The sequence below is a fragment of the Triticum urartu genome, chromosome 6 (genome assembly GCF_003073215.2).
Source record: "Triticum urartu cultivar G1812 chromosome 6, Tu2.1, whole genome shotgun sequence".
NCBI lineage: Eukaryota > Viridiplantae > Streptophyta > Magnoliopsida > Poales > Poaceae > Triticum > Triticum urartu.
The window spans coordinates 272,862,961-272,879,285 of record NC_053027.1 but is presented as its reverse complement, the minus strand read 5'-3'; the positions used below and the strand labels follow the sequence as shown (position 1 = coordinate 272,879,285).

The window sequence follows — 16,325 nt, the reverse complement described above, 5'->3', positions numbered from 1 at the left end:
TTGATTGCCCTCGGAATTTTTGGGCACTCTTTCCTATCCAAATCATTACCGCATGACAAAATTCAGCTCCATTTGCCTAGCAAATCTTCCTCGGCAAATTTCCAAAGTTTTTGTCCACCTAGAAGCATTGTGAAGGAAGTACCTTTTTTATATCTCTAAATGACATGAAATTTATACAGTTCCTTCATATGCCCAAATTATCACCCTCCTCCAAATTGCAGCTCAATCAAATCATCTATGTGATCCCAGGTTCAATTTATATTTTATGGCCAAATTGGCACGTTGCAAAGCAAGTGTTATATAGACCCCTCCTATTACCCTCAAACTTTTCGGGCACTCTTCCATACCCAAATCATTGCCACATGATAATATTCAGCTCAATTTTCCTAGTAAATCTTTCTCGGGAAATTTCCAAAGTTTCTACCTCGAGAGAAGCTTCGTGAAGTAAGTACTAGCTAGGCTTACCCAAATGATCTGAAAATTTACCAGCGCATGACCATACCTAAGTAACTTACCTACACCAATTTTGAGCTCATTTCATTCATCCAATCTCTCTCACTAGTTTTCCCAAGTTTTTGTCCATAGAAGAGCATTGTGAAGGAAGTACTACTTTGGCATGTCCAAATGGTATCAATTTTCTACAATGCTTTCCTATGCCCAAATAACAATCCTCCACAAAATTTCAGCTCACTCCATTCATTATTTTGAGCCCAGCTTCAACATTCATATTTTTGTCCAGCGTGGTACTTTGCAAAGCAAGTACCACCTAGGATCCTCCTTTTGAGCTAAAAATTTGTGAAGACATTCTCCTTAGTAGATGATCACACTCAGCCAAAACTCACGCCCATTGGCCATGTGCATTTCCCGTACCGCTAATCAAACACTTGGTTGCTAATTCATGTTTGAGCATCGATCGGTCTCCTCGTGAGAATCTTATGTTGTAATTTTATTCCTAGAACCTACCTGGGGAGTGCCCAACCCACTAGACATGCCTAGGCCGCCCAGAACACATGGCAACGCCACGGTCACGCGGTGACCACGCGGCGGGCATGCGAGCTTACGCGCTCTAGAGTTGGGGCCCTCGGCCACCGTCCAAACCTCGATGTCTCTCCATCAAACCATGTATTTCTGATTAAATAGATACTTATTTACCTATAAATTATTTTTGAAAAAAATAAAGAGCAAACTATGACGCAACTGCAATTCAAATTTGACCCGCTTCCAGCTGAATCGACGGGAATTTGTCTTTTTCACCAGAGGTGGATCAAAATTTTTGACACCCAACCATTTTGTCAATTGTGCATTAAATATGGCCTAGTATTTTATAAAATTGATTAGGTCCAATTTTGCAACAAATATATGGTAGGTCCTTCACAAAAAAACTCATTTCATGCACTCGGAAAATGGAAAATGGTTTTTTCGTCCAAAGAAAATGAAAACTTCCTTAGGAAACATTGTTTGGAATTCCAAGATGCACCCTTGTGCACAATATTAGATCATTTGAACAAACTATGCCATGCATGTGGCCATAAGATTGATCATTTGGCTTGAAAGCCATGAATCTTCACGCATGATAGCTCATTTCTGAGAACACTTTTTTAAAATAATTACCGTATTACAAGTTTATTATTTTTCCTGGAAACTTGGTCACATATAATGACACAATGCGAAGGTTTTCCAATTTTTTGATTTTTTTTTGAATTTTTTATGCCCGTTTTAAAATGCGGTCAAAACGGTGGGCTTGACCGTTCCTAGCTAGTGGTTGAATCTTGGAATTTTTTTGGTGTTTCTCTGATTAAATAGATACTTATGTACCTAGAAATGATTTTTGGAAAAAATAAATAGCAAACTATGAGGCAGCTGCAGTTCAAATTTGACCCGCTTCCAGCTGAATCGGCGGAGATTTGTCTTTTTCACGAGAGGTGGATCAAAAATTTTTACACCCAACCATTTTGTCAATTGTGCATTAAATATGGCCTAGTATTTTATAAAAATGATTTGGTCCAATTTTGCAACAATTATTTGGGAGGTCCTTCACAAAAAAACCTCCTTTTGGGCACTTGAAAAATGGAAAATGGTTTTTTCGTCCAAAGAAAATGAAAACTTCCTTAGGCAACATTGTTTGCCATTCCAATATGCACCCTTGTGCACAATATGAGATCATTTGAACAACTATGCCATGAATGTGGCCATAAGATTGATCATTTGGCTTGAAAGCCATGAATCTTCACACTTGATAGCTCGTTTCCGAGAACACTTTTTTAAAATAATTGCGGTATTACAAGTTTATTATTTTTCCTGGTAACTTGGTCACATATAATGACGCAATGCGAAGGTTTTCCAATTTTTTGATTTTTTTTGAATTTTTTATGCCTGTTTCGAAATGCGGTCAAAACGGCGGGTTTGACCGTTCCTAGCTAGTGGTCGAATCTTGGAATTTTTTTGGTGTTTCTCTGATTAAATAGATACTTATATACCTTGAAAGTGCAACTATCCCTAGGTGGTTTTGGTAATTCATAACAACATATAGCTCATTAAGCTAATACTATTCCAAGATAATTATTTCAGGAAAGCTCAATGATTGGCATGGCATGGATGTGAAAGTGGAACCCTCAAAATGCTAAGGACAATGGATTGGCTCAAGCTCAAATGCTCAAGACTCTTCATTTTATATTTTAGTGATCCAAGATCACATTGAGTCCATAGGAAAAGCCAATACTATTAAGGAGGGATGAGGTGTTGCTTAATGAGCCTCTTGCTTCATGTGCTTAGTGATATGCTCCAAAACCCTCAACTACTTTCCCATATCCACATATGACCAAAACCCTAAGCCAAACTCGGTCCTACCGATTCTTCCTATCCGGCGCCACCGAGTTTCACTTGTCATTAGCCACTGCCAAACCCTAGCAATTCGGTTCTACCGATAAGGATCTCGGTCCCACCGAGACGGGGTTGCAAACTCTCTGTTTCCCTTTCGTAACTTTCCGGTCCCACTGAAAGAGCGAATCGGTCCCATCGAGATTGCAATGTAAACTCAGTGTTTCCCCTTTGTAACTTTTCGGTCTCACCGAGTTCCACTCGGTCTCACCGAAAGAGCAAATCGGTCCCACCGAGTTTGCCTGGCCAACTCTCTGGTTAGCTAATTACCAAATTCGGTCTCACCGAGTTTGTGTAATCGGTCTCACCGAGATTACGTTATGCCCAAACCCTAACCGAATCGGTCCTACCGAGTTGCATGTCAGTCCCACCGAAATTCCTAACGGTCACTAGGTTTACTATTTCGGTCAGACCGAGTTTTCTGATTCGGTCCCACCGAGATTGGTAAATTGTGTGTAACGGTTGGATTTTGTGTGGAGGCTATATATACCCCTCCACCTCTTTCTCATTCAGTGAGAGAGCCATCAGAACACACACATCATTCCAACTCATATGTTCTGAGAGAGAACCACCTACTCATGTGTTGAGACCAAGACATTCCATTCCTACCGTATGAATCTTGATCTCTAGCCTTCCCAAGTTGCTTTCCACTCAAATCTTCTTTCCACCAAATCCAAATCCTATGAGAGAGAGTTGAGTGTTGGGGAGACTATCATTTGAAGCACAAGAGCAAGGAGTTCATTACCTACACACCATTTGTTACTTCTTGGAGAGTGGTGTCTCCTAGATTGGCTAGGTGTCACTTGGGAGCCTCTGTCAAGATTGTGGAGTTGAACCAAGGAGTTTCTAAGGGCAAGGAGATCGCCTACTTCGTGAAGATCTACCGCTAGTGAGGCAAGTCCTTCGTGGGCGATGGCCATGGTGGGATAGACAAGGTTGCTTCTTCGTGGACCCTTTGTGGGTGGTTGCTTCTTCGTGGACCCTTCGTGGGTGGAGCCCTTCGTGGACTCGCGCAACCGTTGCCCTTGGGTGGAGCCCTGTGTGGACTCGCGCAACCGTTACCCTTCATGGGTTGAAGTCTCCATCAACGTGGATGTAGGATAGCACCACCTATCCGAACCACGGGAAAAACATCCGTGTCTCCAATAGCGTTTGAATTCTCCAAACCCTTCCCTTTATATTCTTGCAAGTTGCATGCTTTACTTTCCGCTGCCAATATACTCTTTGCATGCTTGCTTGAATTGTGTGATGATTGCTTGACTTGTCCTAAAATAGCTAAAATCTGCCAAGAACTAAAATTGGGAAAAGGTTAAGCTTTTATTTGGTCAAGTAGTCTAATCACCCCCCCCCCTCTAGACATACTTTCGATCCTACATACCTAGAAATATTTTTTGGAAAAAATAAAGAGCAAACTACGAGGTAGCTACAGTTCAAATTTGACCCTCTTCCAACTAAATCGGTGGAAATTTGTCTTTTTCACGAGAGGTGGATCAAATCTTTTTACACCCAACCATTTGGTCAATTGTGCATTAAATATGTCCTAGTATTTTAGAAAATTGATTTGGTCCAATTTTGCAACAATTATTTGGTAGGCCCTTCACAAAAAAACCTCCTTTTGGGCACTCGAAAAATGGAAAATGGTTTTTTCGTCCAAAGAAAATGAAAACTTCCTTAGGCAATATTGTTTGCCATTCCAATATGCACCCTTGTGCACAATATGAGATCACTTGAACAAACTATGCCATGAATGTGAACATAAGATTGATCATTTGGCTTGAAAGCCACGTGATAGCTCGTTTCTGAGAACACTTTTTTAAAATAATTGCCGTATTACAAGTTTGTTATTTTTCGTACGAACTTGACCACATATAATGACACAATGCGAAGGTTTCCCAATTTTTTGATTTTTTTTTATTTTTTATGCCCGTTTCAAAATGCGGTCAAAACGGTGGGAATGACCGTTCCTAGCTAGTGGTTGAATCTTGGAATTTTTTTGGTGTTTTTCTGTTAAAATAGATATTTATGTACCTAGAAATGATTTTTGGAAAAAATAAATAGCAAACTATGAGGCAGCTATAGTTCAAATTTGACCCGCTTCCAACTGAATTGGCGAAAATTTGTCTTTTTCACGAGAGGTGGATCAAAACTTTTTACACCCAACCATTTGGTCAATTGTGCACTAAATATGGACTAGTATTTTATAAAAATGATTTGGTCCAATTTTGCAACAATTATTTGGGAGGTCCTTCATAAAAACCCTACTTTTGGGCACTCGAAAAATGGAAAATAGTTTTTTCGTCCAAAAAAATGAAAACTTCCTTAGGAAATATAGTTTGCCATTCCAAGATGCACCCTTGTGCACAATATGAGATCATTTGAACAAACTATGCCATGAATGTGGCCATAAGATTGATCGTTTGGTTTGAAAGCCATGAATCTTCGTGGGATCTGTCATCGCCGCTGTGTTGCATCACAGGATCCGTCGTCACCACTGCGTGCTTCATCGCATCACCCGTCGCCCTCACGTTGCGCTATAGTGAAACTTCATCGGCAACCATTGGATGCAGCAGTGGAGCTTCGACGAGGCAACCGATGCTGCTATGGAGCACCGCCTGCAGCGGTGGCGCTGCAGTGAAGCTTCACCGGCGGCCCGCAAGAGTGCTACCGAAGTTTTAATGAAGCGCCCATGGAGCTGCAGTGAAGCATCGCCGGAGATGCAGTGAAGCGCCGCCCGGTTCATTGAAGCTTCGACGAGGGCGGAGCTGCAACGAAGCGCCACCGAGGTCGTTGAAGTTCCGTTGCATGATGCTGCCATGGAGCTGCTGCGTGCTGCTGCCATGGGAGTTGCTCGATTCAGTGGTACAGTGCGTCTGATCGAACGACTCTTCAGGCGGCTTATTTTTGGCTAAAATCATCCAGATGATTTGTAGTAACCACCTATTTTTAGTCAATCACGACCAATTTAGATGGTCATAACGTCGTACTGCATTCTGATTGGTCCGCGGACGTCTCACGTGGATCATGCATCATACATCGTCGGATGCTCGCGAATCCAACGGCAGTCATCAACTCTTCCACACCAACCCCGAAACCCTAGCTATGTCCTCGTGGTCATTTTCCATCCACCCCCGCCTCCTTTCTTTCCCTCTCCTCCTCTCCACTTCCAGATCCGGCGGAGCTCCTCTCCATCGTGCCCTTCCTCACCGCATCGCCACCCCGACCCCCTCCCCTTTCTCCCCGCCGCCTTCTCTCGCGACGCCGCACCCTCCCCGCCAGCCCCTCGCTTCCTTCTCCACCTTCTCACGCTCCCTCCCCAACCGATCCAAGATACGGAAATAATCCTCCTCTCCCCCCTCGATCGATCGATCCCGACCGACCGCGGCGGCGATGGATCTCTTCGGCGGGGCCGGCGGCGGTGCGACGCTGTCGGAGATGTACCAGAGCACGCGGCGGCTGCAGGGAAAGGGAGCCGCCATGACTCAGCACCGGCGGGCTCCCCTCGCTCTCCGAGCTGGGAGGTAGTCTGCTTCTCCACGGTCGCGCGCTCACGCCGGTAGAGGAGCCACCCTGCTTCTTCTCCGGCAACGACGCGGCCGTGCCCTCCGACGCCTCTCGTCCGCGTCTGGTGCCGTACAAGAGACGCTGACTGCTGTCGTCCTCCGCTCCTACTGGCCGCAGCCGCCCCGCCCCCGCCTCCGAGGTCAAGGTCGACGCGGTGGAGAACGAGGAGGTCATCACGCACGCCCTGCAGGAGGAGCTCGCGCAGGTCACCATGGCCTACGGCGGGGAGGCCGAGCGCCGTGCCACCGTCCTCGCGCAGCAGTGGTTCCGTCCCGAGGTCGTCAGAGGTCCTACTAATTTCAGTTACCAACACAGACGCAACACACAATAAATTCAGACATGCCGATCCTTAAACAAATGCTGGTGCAGCTCCACCGTATGTAGAAGAAGCATATGATCTTTCCTTCTTATTAGCTAGAATGCTCCAAATTCTTTAGCTGTGTTTGGATGAACTCTCTCCTGTCATATAACACATATGCCGATTAAAGGATTTGGTACACCTGCACGTGTAGTAGAACTGGTTCCGATATGATAGCAGAGAGCAGGTCCTTTTTTAGTTGGACATTGAACTGAATTCTCTGTCTTTGGTGCATGATTTCAGTTATCTTCAGACATGGTTTGTGTACCTGGCTGACATAGTTTTTTTTGGTTCTGATATGGTATAGCAATATTCCTCATACAAAGCTGGTGGAGTACAAGGGGCACCAGAACTGGGTTAATGTCTCGGGGAGCACCTGGTCTTTCTGGGAGGCGGAACTCAGTTCAAGCATGGTGCTCTGCATTACATTGATTTCATTCAGGAGGTAACACTCAGACACGCTACCATTCGCAAGTTTGTTTATATATCCATAGGGTTGTGAAAATAGTTATCACAACAATTTGTTCACAGTAAGTTACTATAGGCATGCTATGGTCTGATAATGTGAATGACTTGTCGAGTTGGTGCCGTGCACAAATTTCTATAGAATTAAATTATGCATAACTATGGTTGCGTACATACTGTCTAAGGTTTCAGACCAAGTGTAATTGAATAGGATAGGATTGTTCTTTCCTTCTGAAAAAAGATTATGCACTGGATTTAGGAATTCAATGTGGTTAAAACTGAGGTTCTTCATTTAACGGGTCTAATGTTACTATGCAGGCAAAGAAAGATGTGGCATGGGGAAAACTGACCTGTGTAGTTCTAGATGCAGGCAAAGAAAGATGTGACATGAGGCCAGAGGTGGCCGGATCTGGCAAAGGTAAGCCCCTCCCCTCCTTCTTCGTGCACCATCTCCTCCTTACCTCACCTTGTCTCATGTTCCTTTTTGACAGGTCCTCCCCTCCTCACCATCTCCTTTGCCGGGCCAGGGTTCCGCCGATCCCCCAAGGTGTAGCTCCTGGCCATGGGGAAGCGCCAGCAGCCGGAGGCGGCCGAGCAGCCCATGGCGCCGGTGCGAGGCCCTGCCCTCCTCACCATCTTGTGAATGGTGCAGGCCCCGAAGCGAGGCGGCAAGGCGCCGGTGTCGCGAAGAAGAAGGCGGCGGTACTGCACCCACTCCTCTGCTCCTGCTTGGAGTCTCCCGGTCCCGGCGCGTGTGTTCTGACTGGGTTGCGTTGGTGTGTGGTTGCAGTACAAGGTGGTGAACCCGCTGTTCGAGAAGAGGCCGAAGCAGTTTGGAATCGGTGGCGACCTGCCGCACAAGAAGGACCTCCACTGGTTCGTCAAGTGGCCCGAGGTCGTGCGCATCCAGTGCCAGCGCCGCATCCTCAAGCAGCGCCTCAAGGTGCCCTGGCACTCCACTAGTTCACCCGTACCCTCGACAAGAACCTCGGTATATACGAAACTTGCCTGTTCATTCGTCGCTGGACTCTGAATCCACAATGCCTGAGGTCGTTTAGTTGCTGTGCTGTATTATTTTGAGCAAGTACTCACTTGGCCAAGATAATGAAAAGAGTTGATGGATGTGTTTTAAGATTCCTGCTGGTAGATACATTGGGAGCCTCTTCTTGCGTGATAAGGGCAATGCATGCTGTTGTCCTACATACCTACTACTATATATATTTTACTGAATATATTTACATGCCATCACACTATGAAGTAATAGACTGGTTAGGAGAAGCTTTCACTTCTAAGAATGCCAACAGTAGGAAGAATCGTTGTAGTTAAGTGATTGCATGGCTGCTATGGCCTTGCTATGTTTGTGTACCTGAAGTCACACCTCTATAATTGCTTTTCCTTTATGTTGGAATGTGTCTAGTTAATGATCGGTATTGATAGATTTTGGTGGTTATTTATGCTTATTGTGTATCACATTAAAAAATAAAATGCACAATGAGCTTACCTTTTATGTCAGAATTTTTTCTTTATCTATTACCCTTCCTTTGGCTGTAGTTTATCTTCATACAGAATCCAGTCTTGGTGTTCTTCCTATTTGCATTTGATTATGTTTTTAAAATTCCCTAGCACAACTATATATAACAATGTGGGTATGTGTTTACCTCTCTTCTGTTTTTCCTATTAAAGGTGTCCAATTTGGTTCTGTTCCTATGTTGAAACTTCTGAATTTGAGCAGTTGTTCTTGTTCTGACTTCCTTCAGGGAGATGAATCTGAATTGGTGTTTACTCTTTGTCTCAATTCAGTTTAACTGCATGGACATGTACACATGCGATCAGAATTTTCTGTAGATCATTGGTGATTGTTTCCCATGACGAAATTGATTGGCAGTGGATGACTAGTCATTCTTTTGCTATGACATAGTATTCAGATATCTGCATATGTTCAACCACAATTATCCTGTTTTCTCGTTGGATCCAATGAGAGAGAACAAGATTAGATTAACATTTATGTCCTTCCTTTCATGTGCTGCTTGTGCCTATCTTGACCTTGTCACTTTATTATGTTTCTAACTTTCCATAATTTATTTATTTGCAGATGCACAGGAGCTCTACGAAGAAGAACCCCGAAGAAAAACCACACCCAGCAATGCGTTTTAGCCCATTGGAGCTAGTTATGTGTATATTTAGTTGTATTTTATAGCTGAAAACCAGATCTATACTATGTATGATTGTAATGTACTTTGCTTGGCTGTTGTATAAAATATGATGCCTTATTGGCTCTTTTTCAATCAAATTATATAATTGCACAAATATAGAACTGACGTGTCGTACCCAAACAACAATTCTGGTAATTGGTTCTCATTTGACTATTGGGACCTACTTTAAAATGGAAAAGAAACAAAATAAAACTAGCAAGTGGGCTGGAAAAAGGCCGAGGCCTGAAATAATATGGACTGTAAAAAATGGTGGCCCAAAAAATAGAAGTCTGTTGGGCTTGGCCTATGTAGTTGACCCAAATTGAAAGAAAAAAACAACAAATAGGCTGAATTAATGGGCTCGGCCCATGTAAAACACCTAATCGGACCGGGCTGAATCCTGTGCGACATCAGCTTGCCACGCTGGATGCCTACGTGGCCTGGGGAGGTTGCTAGTGACCAAAATGCCACAGTAGGAATATTTTGGTCGTAAACGTCCACGACCTTGTCACAGAGAAGGTCGCTATAGTCAGTTTATGACGGCCAGCTTTTGACCTTATGTTTTTGGTCACAAAAAGGTCACAAATGAAAATTTGTGACCATTCAGTGACCAATAGTGGTGGTCACAAGTTGACATATTTCTTGTAGTGACATACGTTGTTCCCTTTGTCATCGGTATGTTACTTTCCCGAGATTCGATCGTCGGTATCATCATACCTAGTTCAATCTCGTTACCGGCAAGTCTCTTTACTCGTTCCGTAATGCATCATCCCGCAACTAACTCATTAGTCACATTCCTTGCAAGGCTTATAGTGATGTGCATTACCAAGAGGGCCCAAAGATACCTCTCCGACAATCGGAGTGACAAATCCTAATCTCGATCTATGCCAACTCAACAAACACTATCGGAGACACCTATAGAGCATCTTTATAATCACCCAGTTACGTTGTGATGTTTGATAGCACACTAAGTGTTCCTCCGGTATTCGGGAGTTGCATAATCTCATAGTTATAGGAACATGTATAAGTTATGAAGAAAGCAATAGCAATAAACTAAACGATCATAGTGTTAAGCTAACGGATGGGTCAAGTCAATCACATCATTCTCTAATGATGTGATCCCGTTCATCAAATGACAACTCATGTCTATGGCTAGGAAACTTAACCATCTTTTATTAACGAGCTAGTCAAGTAGTGGCATACTAGTGACACTCTGTTTGTCTATGTATTCACACACACTACTGCTGGCTGCTGCTAACGTGACATTACGATTAGTGACCCTTCGAGAAATTGTGTGCGATGCAATAGTCGTAAACGGTGCTGTATGAAAACCGCCAGAAATGTATAAAATATTTGTGATGACGGATGCATGAAACACGGTTCAGGTTTTATTTGCGTGTGCGATGAAGGGCATACGGTTCGGTTCAATGAACTGTTTGCGATGAGGAGGAACAAAAGAAACGGGAAGCCAGATGAAGGCGTGTGCGATACGCAGCATACGATTCACTCGGATGAACTGTTTATGATTAGGCCACACAAAAGAAACGGTCAGCTAGATCAAAGGTGTGTGTGATATACGGAATGCGGTTCACTCGGACGAACTGTTTTCGTTGAGACATGTGAACAAAAACGGTTAAAATGAACAAGATGTGTGTGTTATGAGGCAAATAGGTCTGTAATTGAAGACGTGTGCAAAGACCAATAACGACACAAACGATTAGTGCTAACGAGCCGTGTGTGTTGTGAGCAAACGATTGCTGGTATACAATTGTGAGTGATTGATGAAAACATCACGGACGGGTTCCATTGTTTAGTCCGTGTGCGATGTGATTTTCTTTGTACGCACAACATCTATGCTCTCTCTACAGCATCAACATATATACTTAAAAGACAGCATTGCATAACCAAATTAAGCATACAATTACACAAGTGACTACACACATAACATTTCCACACACCAAAGAAAGCAATTACATGCATACTAAAGTAGGAGAAACGAGGATCTAATCATCTACTTATTGTTGCGACGACGCTTGCCATTGCTCTGCTTCCGGCTGGATCCCTGGCCGTTTTGGGGAAGGAGGGACTTCCTCATGTCAACGATCTGCCTGTACATGCCGTAGCTCGTGTACGCCTCCTTGGCCGCGTACACGACGTGAGCTTTGTCGAGTTTCTCCATCCAGGCTGAGTGCCAGGCACGCTTGTCCTTGTTGCAAGAATCCTTCATGTCTCTATAGTAGGGGTCGATGATGGCCTCGGCGAGGTGAACCAGTGAGTCCTTCTCATGCTCCTTCCTGCCCCTGATCTTGTATTGGCTCTGGATGACGACTAGATTCTAGCAGGTGATGCCCGAGTTCTCGAGCGCCTTTACATTGTTGGTGATGTCCACCGTAGCGAACATGTAGTGGGGGCTGTTGACAAACCTGGTGAAACGCTCGCAAGGCCTTATGGCCAGGCAGTAGTGGTAGATGAGGATGTGGTGGCGCATGCACATCTGGGCAACGGCGACCTTGGGACGAGACCCGGCACGAGCGGGGGTGTACTCGAGGTCGAACCTGACCACCTTTTACTTTTCCTCGACAAGCAACAACTCCATGATGTGGATGGAGTGCTCCGCCCAGACCGGGTCATTGATGTACACCACCTAGAGGTCCATGAACCTTCTATGGGTGTCCACCACGGCACGCATGGTGAACTGTTGCTCGTCGGCGGCGGCCGCTCGGAGCTCCATTGGAGCCACCCAAGATACCCTCTAAGAATTTCTCATGGTGGGTGTGCTTCTTGCAATGGTGGGGCACGATTGAAAGGTTGAAGAGACACAAGGGTAGGTTAAATGGCCGCTGTAATAAATGGGGGCTGGATGACCTGTAATCGTCACGTCTTGTCATGACGTTCATGGCATAGGATTCCATAATCCAGTGCACGCTTGACAACACCGCACCCCAGGCGTGGGCTCGAAGAGCCTGTTGCCGCGCTACCGTGTTGTTTACCACGCAAGCTTCCCGCCCGGCTAGTTTGGCCACGCGTCGGCTAGAAGAGGGACAAATCGTGGACGTTTATTGGCAAAAAGCTTTGTAAAAACAAAGTGTGTGGAATGACTTTGGTCATAATTTTACCCTTGGGTGATGAGGTCAACATTACATAGAAGGGTGATGATGGACACTCGAGTGCGATAACTAATTCTGCGCTCTACAGTGCACAAGATCACAGTCGAGTTAGCTATACAGATTGTGTGCTGTGAGATTGACAAGGTAAACTGATTCGAGAAAGGTTAATAAAACCTAAGACCATTGCATATTAAGGTCAAAATAGTGCTAGCAATATATGAGTCGCATATGATGTGATTTCAACGATTGTACCACAAAAGCTCGAAATGTTACAAGGTTCAAATTCTAGAGTTATATGGCTCAAATTCGAAGATTACAAGGTTCAAACTGATATTAGAAATGAAATTCAGCTCATCAGCTGCAAACGCTCGTGCTAATGCGCTGAACATGGATATCAGAGAGGTTCAAACTAATATCACCGCTTCTAAGTCTAGCTTCGAAACCTCACAATTTTTGCAAAGGGGTCAGCCACTGAGAAGTCATGTATGGGGTTGACCCGATGACTTTCGATTACTCTGCCATCTGAAGTTCCAAAATGAAATTTAGCATTTTTGGAGCCTACTCTATTCTGCCGTAGGCGCCGGCGCTGATCAACAGACCATTCATTTTTGTGAAATAAATGTAGGGCAAACCTCATTTCCTTCAGCACCCTTGCTCTGAGAACAAAGAACCTGGCGAATATAATCTCCAGTAAGGTCCCTCGGTAGGAGTTCAAAGTAATTTCTGAGAGATGCAGATCTAGGAATTTGACGTGATTGTTATATTGTATCACATTATACACCACTGGTCCTAATCTTATCTGCAAAAGAAGTAAACATGTTAGTGCCTACATGCAATTTTGAATATTACTACAGGCCTAGCTATTTGGTTTGCAGGATTTGTAAAATGCACTAACATGCCATCTTCGATCTGACATGATTAACATGGGCATTTGATTACATCCTAGAAAAATGTAGCCTTCTTCACAAGAGGTTGGAGTGGATGAAAAGTTCCCTAAGAAAACTAGTACAGATGAATCCAAAGGAGAAATGCTTATTGATTGTAACCATATGGATCAAGCAACCAATATGGGGGGGAATGTATGTACTGAAATCCTCCAAAAGAACCTTCAGAAATGGTAGTACATTGTCATTGTAAAATTGGAAAAAGGTGTCACAAATTGAACTCCCTTATGGTTAACAATTAACAGGAAAGGAACATCACCTCGATATATAGCTTCTCCAGGCACGGAAAGCATCTCAGGAAACTGACACTTGCTCCAGGTCGGGCCTGATAGATTCTAGTGCCAAGGCCTTCACTATGTGCAGTTTCGAGGTCAAGCTTGTCGGAATCATTTTCTAAATGACAGACGAACAAACATCTTCAAAATTAGAAATAATGTTAATTTGTAGAAGGAGAGGTAGAAGGCGGCTGTTGTACCTGAATGGGTGTGGATCCAATAACAAGTTCGGAGTATTTGTTAGACGAGTAGCCCACCACTGTCAATTTTGGCGCAGAAATGACATTGATTCTTGTTGGACCTTCTTGATCAACTACAAGTAATCTCTCAAGTGCGGGTGTGTCCTGGATGACCATACCGTGGTCCATGTTTTGTGATGTCTTGCTGCCGCACCAGCAACACACATAAATAGTCCGGAGAGTCATGGAGGTGATGTGGAAGGTACTCAACCCATTGATCGCCTAAGAACGAATGTACTCGAGTGTAGTACAGCCACGGAGCAGGATCTCCATGTCACCCTTTGAGAGGCATATAGCAACGACCTCGAGGTGCTTCAGTCGTGGTAGAATAAGAGCGAGCGCGTCATTAAGGGGCGGGAAATGGTAGTTCCTGAACTTGGCGATGCGCAGCGGGGGCGCGAGGCGGAGTGCGGACGTTGGCAGCGACCGCATATGCCCATCATCAAAAGTGAGCTCCTCGAGCTGATCTAGGGCGGGGGATCAGAACCAGTCGTCAAGCCTGGCTCGGTCCTTGCTGTTGGAACGGAACTTGCCCATTCTAAGGCCTTTGGTTGGGCCAAGGTGACTGCCGAGGATCTTGGAGAACACATCCAAGCTTTTGTGATAGCCATGGCAGAGCTCATGGGTGTCGATGAGGTCGAGAGGGCTGGAGTTCCATAGGGGGCGCCACCGTCAGGAAATGTCTGCGCCCCATATATGATTGGGAGGAGGGAGATGATGACTCAACATATCATCGGGGAGGCTGCTGATTAAGTCTAGGCCTGCTGGAGTGGCTTGCGGTTCTAGCTCGCCCCGCCTTCGCTTGTTGGGAGCCCCATTCTCCACCTCCGAAGTCTCCTTGTCAGCGGCGCTTTCTGATAGAAATGGGAGTATAGGGAATATTTAGTTAAAACAGTGCAATAGAAAAGTGTATTGGTAACTCGAAGTTATTAGGTAGGAATATAGTAAGATAAGGGAATAGCAATTGGTTGCTTAAATACTACACAATTCATTTGACATTGCTGGGTAAGTCAACATATGCAGATAGTTGAAAAGAAAACTTACTTCGAACAAAGTCTGGACGGATGATTTTGTCGGGGAAGTTTGCATATATCTCATGACCAGGGCCTTCTATGTGCAGTGCAATTTTAGTGCCAGCTTTCAGTACATAAAACTTTGAAATTTCATTCCAAAAGCCAGTGCCAAAATAGGAGTCACCACGTTCATCAAGTCTTACAGTAGGAACGATTGTAAATCCATGGTTTGTACACAGTATGACATTCGTGGAGCCTTGATGTATGTAAAGGGAAAAATTGTGCACTACATAATCTGTTGCATAGCGAGGGATGTCCTACAGAAAATGGTAGGCTTGTTAAAGAAAATATGGTAACATGCAAATATGGGCCCAAATTGAAAGAACTGTACATCAGTTGAAATCGAAGGACAAAAGTCTATAATTAAACAGATAGGGTAAACATGATGTCATGGAAATATGAGAGTAATCGAAAGAACAATACATCATTAATTTTCCTAATATAGAAAGAAGAGGGGAAAATCCCCTTTGATGTATATGGTGCATGTGGCACCTTTTATCCAAATGTAGCAATATTTAGAATATGTTCAGGAAAGTTGGCCATGCCAACCGATTCAGGGTGAGATTGAACATACCGCGCGCGTCCTCAAGTTATCTGGTACGACGAGATGGAATCTCTGGCGGCGGTCGCCAAGTCCTGAAGTATCGGCGCACTGTACATTCTATGAATGAAAGAAAACCCTCAAATCAACTCGAATAAAAATGAATTCACGACAATTTCCGCCGGATGATTAAAGGAGGCAGATGAACTGGGATAAGAGATGAGATAATATCTCATTAAATTAGTTACCTTGTCATCCATGAGAAAGAACCCTTAGTACGGCAGATTCCCCAACCGAGCGGAGCTGGGTCGACCGCGAGCAGCGTCGAGAAAGTCGATGGCGATAGGTGGCAGCAAGCGGAAGTGGTGAAATGTGGTGGGCTTTGCCGGCAGCCTGGCGGCGGCAGGTATCGAGCTAAGTGTTTACCGCCGCGATAGGCGGTGCCATGGAATAGACGCGGAGGAGCTTGTGCAGGTGTGAATGGGGAACATACCGGAGGGGCCGAGGTGGGTGGTGGGCGGGGTGAGGGTTTTTGTGACGTGGGGGTGGTGAGGGTTTTCTTTTTCCTTTTTTGGATTGGGTGGTGAGGGCTTTCTGTCCCACAAAGAATTTTGGTGGCGACGGTTTGCTAGAGCGAACCATGTGTGATTGACGCAGTAGAAAAAATGATAGTCATTGCACATGGTTCCAATT

The 16,325-nt window shown here is 44.6% G+C and overlaps 1 long non-coding RNA gene across 1 annotated transcript; it reads left to right on the top strand.

The window, feature by feature from the left end:
- The first annotated feature begins 6,785 nt into the window (after window positions 1-6,785).
- LOC125517112 lies at window positions 6,786-8,127 on the top strand. Its single transcript, XR_007287419.1, has 3 exons — window positions 6,786-7,241; window positions 7,580-7,963; window positions 8,052-8,127. It is a non-coding gene; the product is annotated as an uncharacterized LOC125517112 (long non-coding RNA).
- Window positions 8,128-16,325: the final 8,198 nt, after the last annotated feature.